Here is an 8,782-nt window from a genome sequence, read left to right on the forward strand (position 1 = left end):
GTGTTTGTGTCGGAACTGCTCTCTTTTTGCCTCAACGAAACTATGGTAAAGAATCTATGCGTAAGATCAGCACGTTCAGTAAGAAAACATACAATAAATAACACTTTTGTCTCTTTTTTGGTCAAATAACATGCTTATCTCATCGAAAGACTTGACAACGTCTATATATTTTCATGAAAATGAAAATGTTATGTCACTCGATATCAAACATCCTCTAATGATTACTGTACATTCCGATATGATAGTAAAGGTAAAATATATGTTCTGGTTTATTAGAATAACTATGTTGGGGTTTTGGTAAAGAATATAGTGAATATTCTGTCTGTTAGAGCGTGCAGGTCGAACAGGCGACTTGAGCAGTCTGGCTGGGTGACTTAGTCGATTGCCTGTTAGCGTATCCCGACGGAATGGATCGTTACTCATAATATCAATCATTGGATTGTCTGTCAAGACTTGACCATGATCTAGCGGGAATGTGCTGAGTGCGGTGTTAAACAACAAACAAAAAACAAACAAACAAACAAACATCCCCATTTACTGTCTGTTGAAGCAGGAATGGTGCGTTCTTTGAGATCATTGGATGTGCGTGTTAATACCAGTAAAGATATAGTTTGTGTGTCACATAACCACGTCCAGATAATAAAATTCACTATGAATAGACTTCCAAATAATGGAACCTGATTTCAAAGTCAGACGAATATTTGATTTTCAAAGAAACTATGAAGTCAAGAAAATGTCGCATCAAAGTGACTGCTATTTCCCTCGAAAGGGCGTTACCCAACATTATCCAGTGAGTGAGTGAGTTGGGTTTCAAGCCTCTTTGAGTAAGACTTCGGTTATATCACGGCGCATCAGCTTCATATGGGAGGAAAGACCGAGGAAAATCAGGTCTCAGACGTTCACCACTTTGGTGAAACCACGATCACGCGCCTGGTGCTGACAAAACAAGAAAGTCAGAGCGAATGTGGGATTTGAACCCATAGTTTCCTGCCACACCCAAGGGACGTAACTCTGGTCATCGAATTGCGGCGTTGTGGACGCAACGATATATATAACTATCCCTACAAACCGTCGAAAAAACTCGTAATCCATTCTTTCTGTTCGTCTTTTTTTAATAACATTCGAATAAACACTCAGACCGCGTCTGAAGTGAAAACACGATAAGAGCGATCTTCCATGCATGTTGTGTAACACTGATTTTCACGCCGAATGGTGCGATTAAATATAATGTGGAAAGAACTACATTTTTGACGCCAAGTAGATTATTTATTTCACAGTGACCCGAGTATTACAAGTGTATGACATGCATACTGATCTGTTGACTGTGGTTAAAACACCTCCTACAATTTGAGATTTCTGTTAGATTTTCTTTGCCAATTGAAATTGTTAACAGTGTTATGTGTATACATACCTACACCGTGCGGCGATACGGTTCAATGTATAAATGTATTGTATATTAAAATAAGAACCGATATTCAATAGTCTTCCCCGTTGTTTGTTAAACTGTCTGAAGCGTTAATAAAATAAATACCATGTGACCTTCGCTAATATGCCTGGTTAATTTTTCTGCGGAAATAGATACCTTGTACTTTAACTTGACACTGGGTTGTTTATTCTCGTGAAAAGACCTTGAAGGTGACAGTGTGGCCTAGTTCGTGTACACATACAGTTGTTTAACGCAGACACTACAGTAAGAACAAAGTATTGGCTTGGTAAGATCAGACAAGGAAATACAAGATAACGTTTTATCATGCCTCGAGAACCTTTGTTCAGTTAAATCAATATCTATTTATAGTTTAATACATGTACATACAGGCACAAACACACGTGAAATATGTGTAATTGTCATTATCACAGCACATGTTATTTATTATCAACACAACCATTATTCAATAATTTGCCGAATGCTATTTGGAGGTCAGCTATTGACGGGATTGTTAAGTATGGGATATGTCTGGTACTGTGTCTGGGCTGTGTTTGACGGTAGTCAGAGGCCAAGGAGCGGGATAGTCAGAAACCAAGGGATGGAAAGTCAGTAACCAAGGGATGGGAAGTCAGTAACCAGAAGCGGGGTAGTCAGAGTCCAAGGGGCGGGGTAGTCAGAGGCCAAGGGATGGAAAGTCAGTAACCAAGGGATGGGAAGTAAGTAACCAGAAGCGGGGTAGTCAGAGGCCAAGGAGCGGGGTAGTCAGAAGCCAAGGGATGGGAAGTCAGTAGCCAAAGGATGGGAAGTCAGTAACCAGAAGCGGGGTAGTCAGAGTCCAAGGGGCGGGAAGTCAGTAACCAAGGGATGGGAAGTCAGTAACCAAGGGGCGGGAAGTCAGTTACCAAGGGTTGGGTAGTCAGTTACCGAGGGATGGGTAGTCAGTAACCAAGGGATGGGTAGTCAGTTACCAAGGGATGGGTAGTCAGTTACCAAGGGTTGGGTAGTCAGTTACCGAGGGATGGGAAGTCAGTAACCAAGGGATGGGTAGTCAGTTACCAAGGGATGGGTAGTCAGTTACCAAGGGTTGGGTAGTCAGTTACCGAGGGATGGGTAGTCAGTAACCAAGGGACGGGTAGACAGTTACCAAGGAGCTGGGTAGTCAGAAGCCAAGGGATGGGATGTCAGTAGCCAAAGGATGGGTAGTCAGTAACCAAGGGATGGGAAGTCAGTAACCAAGCTTTCGGAAAAAAACCTACCCTGAAGCAATACTTTAGAGAGAAAAGGTTCGAGCACCCATCCATGACACCCAATGTCTGGTCCAGCACCAGAAATGGGCTTCAAACATTGTACACGTGCGTGGACTCGATACCGGGCCTTCGGTGACACCACAACCCGCAGACTGCGGAGATCCACTGCCGGAACCGCAACATTAGATCTCGTCGTCCTACAAGAAGGCCCTTTCTGAATAGACGTTCGTTAGGTAAGCCTTTAGCCATCACGCCAGCATGGGTGATTATTGCTTCACGTCGCATCAGCAATTTTGCAGCTATTCGTGGCTTCATGTCTTTCGAGATGGACAATTTCGCAATTTATTTTGCTAAAAGTGATTTTGCTCTTGTGATGGAAGTGGGTAGGTGTGGCGGAGGAAGCATGGTTTGGCTGGCATATTGTCAACTAACCTGAACATCGTGGAGGGAAACCTAACAGGTATCCTAATCAAAATGTGACCGTCGCACGTGTATAACGTCCACAATGACGCTTCAGCAAGACCAGTTATAAACCCTACAATATAATGGTCAAACTGGCTGAGATAGATTGCCGTGGATAGAGTCACTTTTTTCGATACTCTGTATACTCTTCAAACTTACCCCGGCAATTTTAACATTGTTATGTGATCATCCTTGTATTGACTGATTGTTCTGTTCTTCATCATTGATTTTCTATTTTTCAGTTATAATGTACCGGACTCAGCGCTGTGGTATTAATTCAACTTGTATGGGGGAAACGGGGTTAGCACAATTACTCGTGTTTGTCTAATAGCCGTCTAAAAGATTCACCCCCGGGATCATGAAAGCGATCTCAGTTCAAATGTTGCTAAGCAAGAATTTTGAAGATTTTGCTCAGCTCAGATTCGGTCTTAGACTAAAGATGTTGTTATTGACATTGATCCCCTATCCCCCATTTAAAACAAACTTTGGTCTTCCATGTACATGTAGGTGAGTGAGTATTGTTTTACGCCGCTTTTAGCAATATTCCAGCAATATCACGGCGGGGGACACCAGAAATGGGCTTCACACATTGTACCCATGTCGGGAATCGAACCCGGGTCTTCGGCGTGACGAGCGAACGCTTTAACCACCAGGCTACCCGACCGCCCCCATGCACATGTAAGTCAACAATGGAACAAGGAAAAATATAGGGAAATAATCTTCACTGTCGAATTTGGAATAGCGGGCATACAAAGTCAATACATGTCAGAATCAAATGTTGAGATGTGTTTGTGTGCATTGTTTCCAAAGCGTATTTGGTAGACAAGGCAGGGAACCAATGACAGCATATAATTGTACCTGTCTGAAACAAAGGTTTTCCTTATGATTTATATTTATTTATTATATTTATTTATTATATTTGTGTTTATGTTTATACAGGTATGTCATAGCGATCTCCTCTGATGATCATTAGATAACGCTTCACCTATTTCTGTATCCACAACAAACATCACACTCACTGCACAAAGCCATACTTGACATCATCATGTATAAGTGAAAAGAGAAATTAAAACATCTTCGACGTATGACAATAAGCACAGTTTATTTACCTCCATCGTCAATATGTACTTTGCTCCATTAACGTGTCCACAAACCCATGACATTTGACAATGACATTACCTTCGATAACAATTTGCCCTTTCATGTCTGAAAAGAACATGAGGATTTTCCAGTAATAATTACTCAAACAAATACATGCAATCACCGTCACGTGGTACAGATTTATTTACAGATGATGCCAGACACAAAACAATCTTCAAAATGCGTGCAATATACTCTCTGTGCACAGAGATGATACCATGTTTGTTAACTTTTAGGCAAGACTTTTTTCACACTTGGGTTACGAGTTTTCCGACTCCTAAACTTTTATATGTGACAAAGAAAAATCAAAAGCAGTGTAGTTTGTATTCTGTTGGGCAGAAATAAATTTTAGAAACTTCATTTACTGTTTCTATGGTTGTAAATAAATGCAAAACATGACGAATTATGTCAAATCGCGAGACATATGTGTCTATTACGGAAAGAGTGAGTGAGTATGGTTTAAGCTATATTCCAGCAATATCACGGCGGCGGGACACCAGAAATGGGCTTCACACATTATACCCATGTCGAGAATCGAACCCGGTTCTTCGATGTGACGAGCGAGCGCTTTAACCACTTGGCTACCCGACCGCCCTGTTACGGAAAGAGGTAATCTGAAATTGTTTCCTTCTCTATTCCTGCAGCCCTCATTTTCAGGAAATCCCAAAAAGATATTTTGGGGTTAAAAAATCCACCAACCTTTAAAATATATTCTGGCCTTTGTAACAGCTAAAGTATTTTAAGACACATGAAAATAGCTAGAAGACCACTGAATATTTAGAGTGCTATCTTACTTTGTAAATACTCGAACATCACGAAAATCTTAGTGTCAGTTCGTTGTGTGTGCTGTTAGTCTGAAAATTTACTCAAAAGGGTTTTGGAAACAAATGTTTTCGCCCCTTCCTTCTTTCTCCCATCAGCGTCATACTCCATGGATTCCACCTTGTCAGCTTTCTTCTGACTCTGAGCTCTAAGCTCTGATGCTCGCTCTGATGCTCGCTCTGATGCTCGCTCGCTCAGACTCTTTGTCGTGGAATCGCCCGTCTTAAGGGTGGGTTTCCATTCCGAAGAATCTGAATTTTAAAAAAACCAGGTTAGGAACAATTTCGTGTCATGTCAACTGTTTCCATTCATTCATATATTTCCCTTCATGAGTACTGCTATACAGCGTCAGGCAACGAACAAACACATAGTTATGTTTATGTGAGTGGCGGTTGATACCGGTAGAGCAGGTCATGCTTACACTTTTCGTGTTAACACTGATTTTCAGTTATCCATTTATATAATTTGTACCTCTATTTTGCCTTTTACGCCCAATGAAATCTATTTCGGCGGATAATCGAGACTGAGCATTCTCTGGCATGGACGTTTTATCTATACACATCTCAAAAAGGTTTTAAAAATACCCTATTATTTAATTTTACTGTAGTTAATCTGTTATGTCATGGCATGCCAGATTAACTGTAGTAATATGAAAGAATCGGGAGTTCTTTAACTGCATGACAGATTAACTATAATAATATGAAAGAATCAAATATCATTTTTGAGTAGTATTCTTTGTCCATGGTTAAGTGGAATATGTCTTTCATGCCGGCCGTACGGGATCGCCTTTCAGTGTGGAGGTTCTTGTCAGAGACAGAATATATTTTCGTCATTGCTCCAAGATACAAAAAGGGGGAGTTGAACGCATCCCACATATCCAACGAACATTTTTGGTGCTTGGAGAATGGAGTAAAACATACACGAACACGAGACAAATTTATTTTTTCAAGTAATTTTACCAAATTTAACAAAGTACACAGGTGCCCCCAGACCGAGGTCAGTGTGTGTCACTGTGCTCTGGCGGTGACGATCACTGTCCCTACAATCAGTCACGATTTGGTCTGGCCTGTACACGACAACTTGCAAGCACCTGTCATAACGTTTGGCTATAACACCAACAACAACTTCTATTCATTGCAATGTAATGGTCACGTTATTATCCTGCATGACCTACCAGGAAATGGCGACGATCCACAGATACCCATGATGTTTCTGAACTCAGGTTATCGGCTGTTTATAAGGCTATTCTGAAACAACCTTCATTATTAAATACATCATTTAGCATAATTAATTTTAAGCATGTTAGTAAAGTAGGAACATATGGAATTATAGTATTTCCTTATTAATCCAAATATTCAAAAGTTTTACGCTCTATATGTACGGTGAAGTTATGAGGCTGCCAACCCCCTTTCGGTGTGCGGGAGTCGGGGGTCTAGAGAGAGTGTCGTACGCGGGACCCAAATAAAATCGCATTTGACAGGCAGATTCAGCATATTTTAAAATAAATACGTAAACATTTCCTTTATAATTATAAACTCTGAGAAACCAGAAACGCAAAAGCAGTAAAATCGTAAATCCGACATCCATAAAAAAGTAATACCAAAAAGGAACTGGTCATTTCTGCGTGGATACGGATTGATTTGAGTGGAAAAAATGAGAAATTTGGTGAAAAGATGGAAAAACGCAAATACATAACCACGTGAGAGCCTGGCGCACTTGTGCACGTGCACTTGTTGGGCTATGAAAGACGTTGGGTTTTCATATCCACACCATCACAATCTTACAGCAAGTGACTGACGGAAGCCCAACGCAACAAAGCCATCGGCCGAGAATCGTCTTTAGCTGTAACCAGGTTTTTCCACGTAGCACCAAGCACCATTAATAGACTTTGGAACCGTTGTCAGTACCCGTCGACTACGTATCATTGCTAGAGCATAGAACATGTTCATACAGCTACGTCACTTACGTGAAAGTGAGTGAGTTTGATTTTACACCGCTTTTAGCAATATTTCCGTAATATCACGACGGGAACACCAGAAATGGGCTTTACACATTGTACACATGTCGGGAATCGAACCCATGTCTTCGGCGTGACGAGCGAACGATTTAACCACCAGGCTACTCGGCCGCCCCCACTTACGGGAAAGAGCTACCACGGCAACACGGTGATAAGTTTGGTTTAGTGGCGTTTTATGCTTCCCTGTGCGGATGGTAAACGTCGTATGTAGGGAGGCGTAGGTAGGGAGTACACTGGTAGAACAAACTTGGCGAAGGTCTGGGGCATTTAACGGCACAACGTTACACGGATGATATTATTGGGCCACACTTCCTTCCCATTGTGCAACAAGAGAACGTCATTTTCCAACAAGACAACGCCCGACGTCACACGGCAAGACTGACAAAAGCCTTTCTCGGGAATCAAAAGATCCAGATCCTGTCATGGCCCTCCAGGTCTCCAGATTTAAACCAAATCGAACATTTATGGATGCACTGGATCAACCACAGAACCTCTGACAATTGGCACAAGCACTGCAGGCAGGATGGATGATCATTCCCAGAGCACAATTCGGGATATGATTGATTTCCATGTAACGACGATGTCAGTCAGTTTTGGACTCTAACGATGGCCATACAAGGTATTGTGATCAGATTACATTCACCTTGGACATCTACGATTCCATGTGTGCCATATGGAACCTGGGTCAATGACAGTGATGGGTGCCATTTTCAACAATCTATTACCATTTGTTGATTATTTATATGACATATAAACTCTACATTTAAGATCACTTTTGCGTTTCTTTTTTAATTTTTGCAGAGTGTATTTTTTTTTTTTTACTTTTCTTTGGTTTTAGATAAATCCAACAATACTCTTTGGTGGTTACAGACTTGCTAACAAATTTCTACACAGGGGTGTGGCTGCCCTTTAGTGATACTTCTGTACTTGAGGATGTTATGATTTCAAAATTGAATGTGATAGGACGAAAAGGCTAAAGTTAGTTGTCACTCATACGAACATGATCGATAACGTCCATAACGAGATATTTTTGGCAACTTACCATTTCCAGTTGGCCAGAAAGAGCTCTTGTTATACCTCGTTCATTAATGTTAATGTTTTGAAATGTCAATTTATCTACATACAAAACGGAAGAGCAACAATGTTGTTTCTTTTCTCTTCACAAAGCAAACATCTCATTCTTTATCTGCGTATTTTAAAATCATGATGTTTAAGTTCCACATACAATTACAGAACTTTACTTCTTAATGCATGTTTACAAAGAACACGTTTCTTTATCAAATTTCTTATGAAGTATCAACGAACATACTTACCCCGTCAAACATTTGCTGCTTCTGACTCGTACTTCCGGGGTATTCAGGTATGTAATTGTATGTTGTGTTTGCTGCACAACAAGTACTGATGAAACCAGCCATGGTGATGGTTACCTTAGTTGCATTTTGTGATGGTAAATATACGCATCTTACTTTCATTTTAATTATTTTTCATAATTAGGTGTAGATTTTCCGAATTATACAATTCAGCTTTAACGATGCATGCAAAAGTGGTTGCACTTAATGACGTTATTCAAAAAGTTGAAAAACGAATTTGTAAAGGCTGAAATGAATCAATGTCGTTCCACGTCCTGGTTTATAGAATTAGGTCATATGGTATTGTATGTCATCACTT

At 40.6% G+C, this 8,782-nt stretch overlaps 1 long non-coding RNA gene across 1 annotated transcript; it reads right to left on the reverse strand.

Moving 5' to 3' along the window:
• Positions 1–4,390: 4,390 nt before the first annotated feature.
• On the reverse strand, positions 4,391–8,509 carry LOC124120887. The gene is made up of 3 exons (XR_006858936.2): positions 8,428–8,509; positions 6,272–6,344; positions 4,391–5,348 (listed from the first exon to the last, which is right to left on the reverse strand). It is a non-coding gene; the product is annotated as an uncharacterized LOC124120887 (long non-coding RNA).
• Positions 8,510–8,782: the final 273 nt, after the last annotated feature.

This window comes from Haliotis rufescens, unplaced genomic scaffold, assembly GCF_023055435.1.
Source record: "Haliotis rufescens isolate VD_foot unplaced genomic scaffold, xgHalRufe1.0.p SCAF_16, whole genome shotgun sequence".
Lineage (NCBI taxonomy): Eukaryota > Metazoa > Mollusca > Gastropoda > Lepetellida > Haliotidae > Haliotis > Haliotis rufescens.